The 13924-nt window shown below is 35.3% G+C and overlaps 1 protein-coding gene across 1 annotated transcript in view; it reads right to left on the bottom strand.

Annotated features, from left to right (window-relative positions):
- LOC129252242 (uncharacterized) overlaps positions 1-13924 on the bottom strand; it is a 184544-nt gene that overhangs the window by 114471 nt on the left and 56149 nt on the right. The window lies entirely within an intron of this gene.

Below are 13924 nucleotides of genomic sequence, written 5' to 3'. Positions count from 1 at the left end.
TCGTACACAGAACTTCTAAACGTATCATATACAGGGCCAGCCATCTATCGTTACGGATTTGAACTAGGTATTATTTGAAGAATGGTAACGCCTAGCTGTCATCTTATTTGACAGAAAATTAGTTTTATTCTACCGCTGAACGAAAATGTTTGTGTATACGCTCAAAGAACGCTGGGAAATATTGCGACATTGCTTTGAAAATCATGGTAAAGTTGCAGAATGTGTACGAAAAAGAGTTTTACCGAAAAATCATCTTTTGGGATGAAGCTCATTTCCATCTCGGCGGGTATGTTAACAAGCAAAATTGCCGCATTTGGGGCTCAGAAAACCCGCACGCACTCAAAGAAAAGCCGATGCATTCACAACGAGTCACTGTTTCGTGCGGATTTTGGTCGAGAGGCATGATTGGTCCATTTTTCTTCGCATACAATCGAAAATGAGTTGAAAAATTGGACCGATCGTATGGGATGGTGCATGGCTAGCCGAGGCAGCCATATGAATAAAGTTGTGTTCCGTCATTAACCGGAAGGATTGTACTTCAAAATAAAAAAAACAGTTTGGAAAAATATTAAGTAGAATCTTTTTTATAGCATTTTTAATTCCGTGAAGTTATATGGTGGCCCCTTTACATATCTAAAATATAAGAATCTAATACATAGTTTGACATGTGCAAAAGGTGATATCTGGCGGCTCTACACAGTGCTGGGATTCCTGCATTCATTTTCATTATCTAATAGAACTGCCGTTAAAATGTATTTAATTTAATGTGAAAACTACTTTAGCTCTTTCTAATTCGTAGTTTTTGATTTATAAATTTTAACAGCAATTCCAAAATCAGTATCTTTGTCTGTAAGAGACCCACCAACACCTAAGCACATTTAAAGCTCATTAATTATGTTGAAGGAGGAAAGTAAATCAGATTTGTTTTGAGGGAGAAATAACGTCGCAAAACTCTCGGAAGTTATGAAAAATTACATTTCTGGTGTTCCATGTAATCGCTTTCTAGAAAAGTTTTCAAACCCATCAGCTATCATATTTAGTGCTCACAGCACCCATTAAATTGATTTAGGACCTTTTATTGTATTAAAAAAGAAATAAAAAAATAAAATATTAAAGATATTTTAGTTTACTCATTAAAATCTGAAATTTCAGCTAAACTGTAATTTAAACTACAAGTGGCGCAAAATTAATCTCCCTATCGAAGATTTACAATTTTTGCAAATGGCGTTGTAGGTCAACAGTTTTGACACTTGTGAACTAATAGCTGTCATATAAAAGCAGACAAGCATGGAGTGCGTGATTTGGTAAAAAAGTTATGCAAAACAAAAATGGATTATTAATTTTGTGCCACCTTGTATTAGATAATTGGAAAAAAAACTGTTAGCTAGTCTGAAAACTGTAATTTACAGTTACAACTGTGAATCTGGCAACATTGGTTACAACCATCATGATTGACTTTTGAATATAAAATATACAACTATAAATATAGGGCCTCTTCTCTTCGCCAAGAGTTAGCAAGTGGCGAATAGATGAAGCAACTGCTACAAATGAACATGCGTCGGGAACGCGGGAAGACAGCTGCCTTAAACTACATGTGTTGGTAAGGCAGTATGCCTAATGAGCTATAGCCATACTCGCTAGCGGCGAATCTTACTCGATAACTTTGTTGTTGCTTTCGCATGCAAATTTTTCGTCAAGTTAATTGAGCATAGAGATAGCGAGCGGGGAAATGGCGAATAGAAGAAGCTTAAAGGCTTGCAATATAACTGTAAATATTGAAAATATTCATTTAGCTATATAATGAATGATTTGGAAACATAAGTCGAAAGTAAGAGAAAATTCGGATACGATTTTGCAGTACCTACTCTGGTTTGCGTTAACCAGTGAGGAAAATTGATTTAACTCACCCGAAATAAATACCTCATGCCTCACTCTTAAATTTAAATTATAAGAATCGCTGTAAAGTGTCTTACATATATTGAAGTTGAAAGCATATGAATTAAAGTCAAACACATAAGTTGCAACGTAATACAAAAGTTATGCTTTCAATATTTCACGTAAAGATGCTACGCTTAGCTGTCCATATAATGGATATGCATTTTGAACAGCTAACCACTAAAGGAACTACAGAAACACACTTTGCCTAATTCATTGGCATTAAAATGAACTATGGGTGGGATCCTTGGCGCAAGCACTTCACATACATTTATACTTATATAAGTGGGTGAGTTTGTGTGACATATGCAACTTTGTTCTTAATCCTATGCCGCTTCAACGGACAACTTGCAACATGAGTACCTGGAATAAGCGATTTCAATGATAAGAGCAAAATCTAATGCCAGCTTGAGGTTGTTTAAATGAGAAGGGACCGAGAGGACATGACAGAGAGTAATGCTTATAAGCGTCTCCATGCCACCAACATCGAGCGTATGCGGTTACCCTGACAACAGTTACTAAATGGGCAGCTTAAAGATTGCATGACTAATTCAGTGGTTAATTGCGAGTATTAGTTGGACTTGTGTGTACATATGTGTGCTTGCAAAATGTGATCAGCAAACAGCTAACAACAATCAAGGCATCTCCCTAAATAGGGTGTGACAACAAAAACAGAAATTGGGCACACCAAAATGTAAGTTTAAAAAAAGATTCAGCATTAGAGGAGTTAAAGTTGAAAATATGTGGCAGTCAGATTTTGTTTTTTTCTTCGCCCAACCAAACGCTATAGAAATTTTCACGATAATACATCACAAGTCCATAAAACACAAAATTTGACATGCAACATCTTGAATGCCTCGAAGCGGCAGATAAGCTACATAGTTGAGTAAACTAAAGAGAGTTGCGCCAACATAGCGAGAGGGGTAAAGGAATGATGGAAGACCATGGTCGTTGATTTAAGATTTTTCTTTTCAATTTCTCACCCTCTTCATTTATACTACAAACCTAACTGTTGTTTTTTGGCTGACAGCCATCAGGTTGCTTCGCTTGTTGGCCAGTGGCAGCCACAGCAGCCGAGGTATGTAATTATCTGTTTCAGGGCAGAAGTTGCATGCATATATGCAAACTTCAACGAATAGATACCAAATTGCTGCTGCCACGAGATTTTACCCAGCAGTAGGCAGTGACCAGCTGCTGGTCAATTCACACTCGCTCAAAAGCTGGTGGATATGTACTCTATGTATGTATGCAGATAGCTAGTACACTTCCACGCCGTGGCTAGCCGGCAGTGGCATTTAACTGGAAGAAGATGAGTAAATTAAGATAAATTACTACTTTTGCACTGACAGCCATAGCGTGTCTTCGCGGTTTCTGCCCCTTGCTTTAGTACATACAGCCACATGCTCATATATGTGTGCACACACTTACGTGCCAAAAAACCGCATCTCAAGTTATCTCTACGAGATTAGTTGGTGAAAAATATACCAAATTGATTGGCGCTTACAACTAAAAATACTGCACACAAACACCTTCACTGGCAGTGTCTGGCTGTCTATATGTACGATTATGTAGGTATGCATGCACAATAGGGCGGGTCAACTTGGGTAAAATGATCTTTTTGTACGATACATAACATATATATAAGATAAACGGTTCATTAAAGCATAATTTCGAGCACTCCATACTTTAAAAAAGCTATCTTTATTTAAAACGAAAATGGAGAGGGTGATAAGGAAGTGCAGAAAAGATAATAATAGAAAGTAAAGATAATCGAAAACAAATATAATTATCAGTACGAAGCTAATTATAAAAAAAGAATTAAAGATTGAAAAAACAAAAAAACAACTTTTTTTTATATAAAGGGTGATTTTTTAAGAGCTATAATAAAGTTTTTTAAAAAAACACACGTCAAATTCAGAAAAATGCATGAAATTTTTGTTTAAATCGATAGTACAGTCCATATAATTTAATATTTGAAGATTATTTCATGCAAATGTTGACCGCAACTGCGCTTCAAATGGTCCATCCGATTAGTCCAATTTTGGCATACTCTTTCCAATGTTTCGACCGGTATCTCACATATAAATGCTTTAATGTTGTCTTCCAATGCGTTAATTGAAGCAGGCTTGCCTGAATAGACATGAGCTTTAACATAGCTCCACAAAAAATAATCTAAAGGCGTAATATCGCTCGATCATGTCATGCAAGTCAAGCTCTTGCATTTTGGGCAAAAAAAAGTTGGATATCATTTCACGATAGCGCTCATCATTCACAGTTGCGTTACGATTCGCAGCATCTTTGAAGAAGTACGGTCCAATGATACCTCCAGCCCATAAACCGCACCAAACTGTGACCTTTTCTGGATACATTGGTAGCTCGTGCAATCTTCTGGCTGATCTTCACTCCAAAATCGACAAATTCTGCTTATTTACGTACCCATTGATCCAAAAATGAGCTTCGTCGCTGAACACAATTTTTCGATAAATAGTGGATCTTAAACTTTCTTAACAGAACACGCATTTTTATAATACAATTCAATGATTTGCAGGCGTTGTTCGTTTGTAAGAGGATTCATGGTTAAATTATAGACCAAACTGAAGATGTTTGACAGTGAAGCAAAACACGAAACGTGCTTAAGCTGTTTAAACCAACTGTTTAAAAGGATAATAGCTAAAAAATCACCCGTTATTAGATTATTCGGAAAGTAATTTCATTTTTTCCCGACAGAGGATTTAATTGTATTTGAAGCTAACTTCAGTCTTAAGTCGCATTGTCATTATATGTTTTGACAGCTGATATAGCAAGGCTTATGTGTGAATAAGTGGTAGAAGTTGTGAATAATTGTGTTTGCGCACTAGTTTTTGGTCGGTGCCCCTTTAAATATGGAGAGCAATAAGCAGCATTTTCGTCATATTTTACTTTTTTGCTATAGAAAAGGTAAAAATGCTGTTCAAGCCAGCCGATATATATGGAGGAGGTGTGTTGACAATACACCAATGCCCGAACTGGTTTGCAAAATTTTGATCCGGCAATTTTAATGTCGAAGATGCACCACGTTTTGGACGACCGGTTGAAGCTGATAAAGACGCTGAAGCTGATAATAACACGTGAGATCGGTGAGAGGTTAAATTTATCGAATTCAACTGCTTGTGACCACCGGAAAGGCCTGGAGTTAACCTTGACGCTCGATATATCCACGAAAAAACGAAATTACTTTGCGAACAACCCAATATTTTGCAGTTATAGTTTAACTTTTCTGCATCATTCGACGGAATAATCCGCAAACGAAAACCCTCTCAACACCAAGAACGCAATAACCCGCAATGAAATATTTTTTTTTTAGCAAAGTCTAAGAAAAATAAATAATTTTGGTAATCCTCTAACATTCTTTTTCATTAGAACAAACAGTAAAAGTCTTGCCAACGCAAAGTACTATAGACGCAAGGTATTTTGAAAACACCACGTATTTCGAGCGGTGATGCAAAAGGGAGAGCTGCTTAGACTGGGTACGCTTGAAGTAGTTTTCCCGCAAAATGAGAGTATTGGAATGCTCTTGACTATCTGTGGTCTGCTCCTTGAAGGGTGAGCTTTGCGCCAACACAGTGAATGCTGGGCAAGTAAACAAATTTGTGAGCTCGCGAAGTCTCTCTGGCCACGTGTGAATCGCATGCGCTCGAGAGATTTTCTAAGATTTACTAAATCTTAGATCTAGAATTTCCTGGGTGCGATATTAAAAAATTACATATTATATAATGGCGCTATGTTGTGACTCTTCAATAAACGTGCCATAGATATAGGAAATAAATTCTTCGTCTCCCAAAAATTCCTTAGTAAAAATTATTTTATATGAAAAAAATAATATTCATAGGAGCTAATACCAATCTTCCTATCTTTTAAATTTTGGAGGGCTTGAACTTGACTTAAAAGCTTTTTCATATAGACTCTGAATTCACTAGGAACGATGCGTGAAAAAATTTTTACCCGTCTTAATGTACAAGTAGATTTATTTATGTGAGTGTGCGCATACCTTTTTAACGGTGGCATTGTAAAATATTGCATCGCCCAATGCGCTGCACAAGTGATTAAGCTGAAAACAATGAAGTGAATTATGTTGACGTTCGTAGAATTGCAGTTTATCAAATTAGTTCGTTTTGGTATTGTAAACTCGCGTTAAGTAAAATGGTTGATTTTCTTACAGAAAAGAGATTGCGAAAGGCGCCAATAAACTGGTTGATTTTATTTTTAGGGAAATTCATTATTAAATGAACGGCAGCTGCAGTAAAAACGGTTAAGTGAAAAAATTTGGGAGGCAGTTGGTAGATATAGTGAATGGTGGAGTTGTTTGCAAGTTCAGGAAGCCTAAACCAGCAGAAAAATGTCATTTACTCAGAAATAAAAAGTAACGTTATTTCACTTCTTCCGATATTTAAGTAAAGCAATTGCATGAGGTTCCCATAATGAGTTATAGCGAGTGGAAATTGCATTTCAAATTATCGAGCTATTGCCAAACAATTGGGTGTAGACTTGATTCGAAGCTTAGTTTTGCTAGTCATATAAATTTTATTATTATCAAATCTTGCTTTTGTTAATAAATATGAGGTATTCTCAATGATCTTTGACTTAATTATATATAAGAAACTATATGAGTAACATATGTCAAAACTTTCATATTTATACCAACAACTACAATTACCAAGTTAGCCTTGATCACTAAAGATGTCATTTATAAAGACTTATTGAAAGGTTTCGATAATATTGACCGTAACATCCTCGTAATAAACTCATTAATTTTGGCACTTCTTGTCCGTTACTTAAATTCCTTACAAATTTCTTATGCTACAGAAATTCGTAGTAAGAACCACCTCGAAATGGTCGAGCGTTGTAATTAATGTTACATCAGGTAACCTGAAAAAGACTCATGTTGCTTCTCTTCTCTTTTTGCTATTATTGTTTAAAATTATTTATTAGTGTTAAAAGGTTGATGTAACATAAATCATCTAAGCCTTAATATTCAAAAACGCAGTGTACGGTCTAACTCACGAAGCTCACTCGATAGAATTTTCGAATATTCCATAGGGGTGTTATTTGACTAAAGAAAAAGGAATTTAAAAATATGGGAAATCATCACTGCAAGGTAAGTTTGCATCCTTCTCATCGCATTATCTTACTTGCAAAGAAAAAAAAGACTGAACATTTTTTCGCTACATTCGCTGAGTCTAAAATCTTTTAGTGTAGCACTTGTCCGCAGTATTCTCGCTTATACCATAGCATATACAGGGTGGACCATATAGCGTTTGCTTTTTGAACCACCTTTTTTTTAGAATGGTAACACAAATGTGTTCATATTTGACATTTACGAAATGGGATGTTATACGCTTGAACAAAATTGGGAAATATTGAAAACCTATTTCCAAAGTGGTGAGTCTTCTTCTTCTCTTCTGATTTTCACATCGATGGCTACGTCAATAAGCAAAATTGTCGGATTTGGGGCTCAGAAAATCCACACGTTACTGTAGAGAAGCAAATGCAGCCACAACGAGTCACTGTTTGGTGCGGTTTTTGGTCTGGCGGCATCATCGGGCCATTTTTTTTCGAAAATGAGCGAGGAGCAGCGGTTACAGTAAATGGCGAGCGGTACCGTGGCATGCTCAACGAGTTGTTTCCAAAAATTGAAGAGGATGACATGGACGACATTTGGTTTCAACAGGACGGTGCAACTTGTCACACAGCCAAAGTTACACTCGAACTTTTGGCTACCGTTTTTGAAAACGGAATAATCAGCCGAAATTCCGATATCAATTGGCCGCCTCGGAGCTGTGATTTAAGTCCATTGGACTATTTTTTGCGGGGAGCCGTTAAGGACAAATGCTATGCGAACAATCCAGAGATGATTAATGCTTTAAACCACGAAATCGAAGTTGCCATTCATGAAATTGGAGCCCAAACAGTCGAAGATGTGCTTGAAAGTTGGGTTGATCGAATGGCCTACTGTAAAGTCAGTCGTGGCAATCACTTGAACGATATTATTTTTCATTCATAAATGACAATGTTCAATCTTCAAAAAAAAACAGTTTGAAAAAATATTGATTAGTTTTTTTTTTTATAGCCGATTCAAAAAGCAAATTTTACATGGCCCACCCTATATTACTTATATAAAATTATGTATATAATTCGCGCTTACACCCTTTATTGGGTGTTTGGTCGAGCTTCCTATCCCATTTGTTGAGTGCGTCTTTATGTTGTTCCACAAATGGAAGGACAACGCCCCTGCGAAATGCAGAAAGTTTTTATGAGGAGCTCTGTCATGGCAGAAATGCAATGGTAGTCTGGCCATTGACTACCGAGGGGCAAAAGTGTTTAAAAATGAATTTTTTCCTTTTTATATACAACGTATTTTGAACACGGGATCTGTCTCACATACAAATGCATTCAGCTACGGTGGTCGGCAGTCCTGTTCAGTAGTTATTTTTATTTTAGACAAAATCTAACAAGCAATCAAATGAATATTGTTGTAATCTAGAACGCGTGCCAATAAAAAGGAATGTATTTTTAATCAAACTTTAAATTGCATACGTTAGGGGTACCGAGTCTTAGAAGCTAACATATAGCATAGAATACCAGACTTATAACGTAAGCTGTAAACTCGTTTTTGAGGTTTATTGGATTCAGGGAGCAAAGTTCATTAAGAAAAACTGTTGAGCGCTTCTAACAAAACACATATGTACACTTCTTTCATATGAATTTCTCTACTAAGTTTGAAATGCTGTGGGTAATAACTGGAGGATAAAAATTTAATTGAGCCTCTATTGCTACCCCGGAATTTTCCACAACGCAGTAAATGAAATAACGCACAAATCCGCACAGTAAAGGTATTTCGACATCAGAAAGATTTAGTTAAATAAGAATCGGGTCGTAATCGAGTTTTGCTAAATTTGCATTTCTTTTTCTCCAGAAGCGAATAACATTTGGCTCAGTTACTCTATAACTCTTCCTTTGTTTAAGTTTAACCAAGGGGTTTGTGCTGTGACTGCGCTATAAACCTGGATACCCAGAAGTTTTTTGAAAAATCTACTTGAAAAGTTGACAATTTTTATTACAATTTTTTGAAATTTTTTCAGTGTGAAAATAAAGTTTGGAATGAAAGTTTAAAACTTTTACAAAAGACTAAGAAAAAGTCGTGCATTAAAAATATTGTAAATTTTATGAAAACATAGTCATTTCAACCCTATATATTAATTTGAAATAAATTCGCTTTTAATCTGAATCAGACAATTTCTCAGTACTCGTAGTTGCTTTTAAGCTCCCCTTGACGCTTGAGTTATCTGTTTCTTAAATTAGCGGGTTCGGCCGATTGTTGTAGCAATGAGAGCAAAATATGTATGTCGTGTACGTCTTTTAATCGTAATTTATCTCACAAGCATTAAAATTTTGCACACAAAAAAAAAAAAAAATAAATACCTTAGGGCTTCAAATGGAAAGCTGTTTTGTGTGCGCTTAAAAGTAATATTCCAATACAGCATATAAATTCAAGTAAAACAACAAATATTTGTGTATATTTCAACAATCTGTCTACACAAACAGCAGAAATTAAATTTTATTTTATACAATTTCCAACAATAACCGCTCATAAGGAATGTGGACCTTTAAGGCCGAAACAATAACCTTATAATACAGTTAGGTAAGCTAAGTTATACGGATGTAACGGGGGAGACTTTCAATGCGATTATTTCAACGTGAGGCTACCAGTGAAGAGCAATACATACACATGTATATATGTATTTCTGTATCCATGCATACATCAATACATATAATCGCACACATACACACTGTCAGTTGGAAGGCAAGTATGCCATTTGGGTATGGTGGCCTTTGTGTTATATTGAAAATTGCATTGCGGTCATAACAATCGAGATGTTAATCTGATATACAATCAATAAATGACCCAAAGATATCATCGACCTAACAGCTTTAGTAACAGGAATAGTGCCAACAACAAGTAAACTAAGTGTCAAACAGCAACAACAAGTTGGCAAAAGTATTACCAGCCATCTTTCTTTCACTGTTGCCACACTTGCCATCAACACGCTGCCGCAAATTTGGGTTGCTTAGGCGAAACACACTGCCACATCTACGAGTATGTGTATAAATGTATGTATGTTTTGTCAAAAAAAATCTTTATATAATTTCTTTCGGTTGCCTTCCTCTTGGCATTGCACAACTTGGCACAACTGATTGTAGCTATCGCAAATGCTGTTGCCACTTTTAGGCTTGTTGAAGGTGCAAAATATTTTTAGGTTTGGTCTAAATTTCTCGAAAATGCTCATGTTTAGGGCATTGATGGGATTGTTGTGCCACAATAACAACAAAACTCTTGTGTGATCAATGAAAGGTAGTGCTCAATAAAAGGCAGTATGTATTTTATAAGGCGCCTCGAAGCGTTTTCATGGTTGATAAAATCACATGGGGCATATAAATCAATTTTTATGGTCGCCTGCACTTATGCTGTTTATTCACAGCACACATATACCTATATATGTACATACCCATACATTTAAACACAGAATGTTGGTGCACTTGAAGGTATAACCAAGACTCCAAATATACGCGCAAATATACAAGTATACACATCTACGTACACCTGCGTGCACACTAACAGCAGCGCCAGATATTGCAAAGTTTTGACTATTTATTTGTTTTGTATTTAACTTTTTTATATTTTCATAAAAATGTTGCTTATACTACTATAAAACCAAGTAACTGAAATTTTTGAAAAAAATTTCCTATTTTTGTATAAAAAAAAAAATAAATAAATAATTAGCGCGTACACTTCTGTTAGGTGTTTGGCCGAGCTCCTCCTCCTATTTGTGGTGTGCGTCTTGGTGTTGTTCCACAAATGGAGGGACCTACAGTTTCAAGCCGACTCCGAACGGCAGATATTTTTATGAGGAGCTTTTTCATGGCAGAAATACACTCGGAGGTTTGCCATTGCCTGCCGAGGGGCGACCGCTATTAGAAAAATGTTTTTATTAATTTTGCTTTCACCGAGATTCGAACCAACGACCTCTCAGTGAATTCCGAATGGTGATCACGCACCAACCCATTCGGCTAGTCTTTGGAAAAATTCCGAGTATGTAGTTTTGTAGCCATTGGCAAGGTTTTGACTATTTTTTTATTTTGAAAATTTTTGATTATTTTTTTATAAAAATATGTTTCATGCTATGACAAAAGCCATGTACATTTATAACTTAACGGTACCAAATTTCTAAAAAATTAAATAAAATTCTTTATGAAAATTCTAATTTTTTTCGAAGCCGAATTGAATTTTAGTATAACAAAGATCAAGTAGAAAGTTGCATAAAAAAAAATTCTTGCTAACAGTTACATGAAGAAATTTAGCGTTATTTCTATATAAACAAATTCGATCATTCATTATATGGAAGAAAATGCAAAGCAGTCTACAAAAAAATTAACAAAAATCAACGGAACTTTTTAGCTACATTAGAGTGGCAAAATATTGTTCTAATTTGAATGGGCTATAAAACTACGTATTTAGAATTTTTCTAAAAATTTATTTTAATTTTTTTTCTAGAAATTTTTAAACTTCGATAAATATTTTTGGAATATTTTAAAATTGTCTTAAGTTGGAAACTTTAAATTATGTGCTCGTTTTTTTCTAATATGAACTAGTTCTTATAAAAAAGTAAAGGAAAAACTAAAATAAAAAATAAATAAAAGCCGAAACTTGACCATATGTCGCACTGCTATTATTGTGGGCGCAGTTGTATTTGTACTAAAATAAAGCTAATATATTTTGTAGCTGCGATTGTGGCCTTTGTTGTTATAACCTTTATCTACCTTAGTTACCCAACCTCTACTGTCGCTTTTCACTTTGTATTGTCGTCTTTCGGCCTTTGTCCGTGCCCCCAACAAGGCACAAAATGAACTGGCTCAGTAGCTGACACTGGCAGTGAACTAACTTCGATCTAAGCTGTGCTACACTGAACCGACATGAACTGTTTGGTTGACTTAGCGCCTTGAATGGTTGCAAAGTTGGCAATACCTTCAATGTCTTTGCTTTCTTTGTTGGCTAAGGTGTTTAGAATTATATTACTGTTGGAGCGATGATTATTGATGGCCACTGCAGTAAACGACGCAACAAACGAACAATAGCACAAAACAAGTGCTTAAGTCTGCATTCCTCTACTTAGAAAAGCCACAAAATATCCCCTCACTCGCCTTCCATATAATATGAACTGATGTGTGGCTGGATAAGCGAAAACTGTCTAATAAAGCTAAAATTATGTTGATTGGTGGCTGCAATGATGAAGATGAGAAGAGTAATAGGTAATTGCGATGGCAAAGTGGCGATAGTAACGCTGTCGGTGTTCGGTGTGCTGGGTTCTTTTCCTTGTTATTTGGCGATAAACATGAGTAATTGTTGAACTATGGAGTCACGAATATTTGCTGCCTTTTGCCGGCGTACCATCAGGGAGTGGAACTGTACGTATGTAGGTATGTAGTCAGTACAGAACTGTTATTAGTGTGAGTTTAGTAAATGTTAGTGGGACATTGGGCAGAAATTTTGAACATCGAATACTTCATTTGCAATAAACGACATAAAAAATATAAAAACGTAAAATTATTGCTGTGGCAGTGTATAATTTTACATTTAATGTGCCAAAGCAATCGGCGACTACATTAAATTATTACTTACTCAGAGGCGATAAGTCACCCGGAACAAAGCATGACAAAATACATTTAAATTGTACTGTCCTAAATGAATATGAATTTGAACGCAAAGTGCTAGAAAGTCCATGGAAGACATTATTTTAGTAATCTTAGTGAAATATAGTTAATTTAACAATTTATTATTACAGACCATTTAGAATTCAATGATAAAATGTAAAAGAATTTTAAGAGTGCAACAAAGGGTAATATCCTACCTTTTTATCCTCTCAATGTTTCCGGAACAATCCGGGCTTATATCTGGCCAAAAACTATTAGCGTAGGTAATGGAGGAAAAGATCGGCCAAAGACCTATCAAAAGGGTATATGCGCCAAATATTCAAACATATAATATAAAGACTACCGCTCCAGGAGTATTCCGCAAATATTTAAGGAGAATATTTATGCTTTTACAACAACAATAACCTCAGCAACTGCTTTAGCATGATAAATTTCGAAAAATATGGTTGCTAACTGTGTAATTAGAAATTGAATAATGATTTGTTATAATGAATAGTCAGTGACTTTTGATAGATGATCTGGATACGAAGCACGCAATTTAAGGAGAAACTTATCAAAAGATGTCATTCCTATAATACAAAGCGATTATAGCTAAATCTTTCAGCGATTTATTAGCAAGTTTTGACAACTTATTTGTTCCTTTCATAATTTTAATAGTTTTTTATGCAAATGTAGTTAGTTTTCCCACAAAAACTATATAAATTCAACTTTCAAACTCTGTGAAAACCTCAAAAAATTTCACATTTTCTATTAAAATCTTTAATAAAATTTAAGTACTAGGCTTTACAACTCATGGATTTTTGACATAACAAAGCGTAAGTTCGAAGTAACTACAAAATTACGTGGAGTTTTGACAATTTTTTTGCTGACGGTTGGGTCTTCTCTTCCCTATAAACAAATGTTGAGCATTGGTTGTCCCAGAATATGTAAAATTATTTTAAAGATAGAAAAAACTCAATCAGCCAATTAAGTCACTTCATATGGCGAAGGAAATTTTAGTTTTAGGTATATTTATTAAAAAATTCCATACAATATTAATCCAAAATACCCACCATGCACATGCAAACAAGCTACAGGCCAGGCTATTGTAGCACTGCGTCCGTTCCATGGTGCATAACGGCGTAACATTTTTCATTTTGTTTAGCACATTTAGAGACTTTCATACAAAACTCCGCCAAAAAAACTAGTTGCGGTCCTGAAGTGGTAAGTGATTTGAGGTTAAAAAATTACGGTATTTGGTAAA

Source organism: Anastrepha obliqua, chromosome 1 (genome assembly GCF_027943255.1).
Source record: "Anastrepha obliqua isolate idAnaObli1 chromosome 1, idAnaObli1_1.0, whole genome shotgun sequence".
Lineage (NCBI taxonomy): Eukaryota > Metazoa > Arthropoda > Insecta > Diptera > Tephritidae > Anastrepha > Anastrepha obliqua.
Note: the sequence above shows the minus strand (reverse complement) of the source record. Positions and strands in the feature narration are given on the sequence as shown.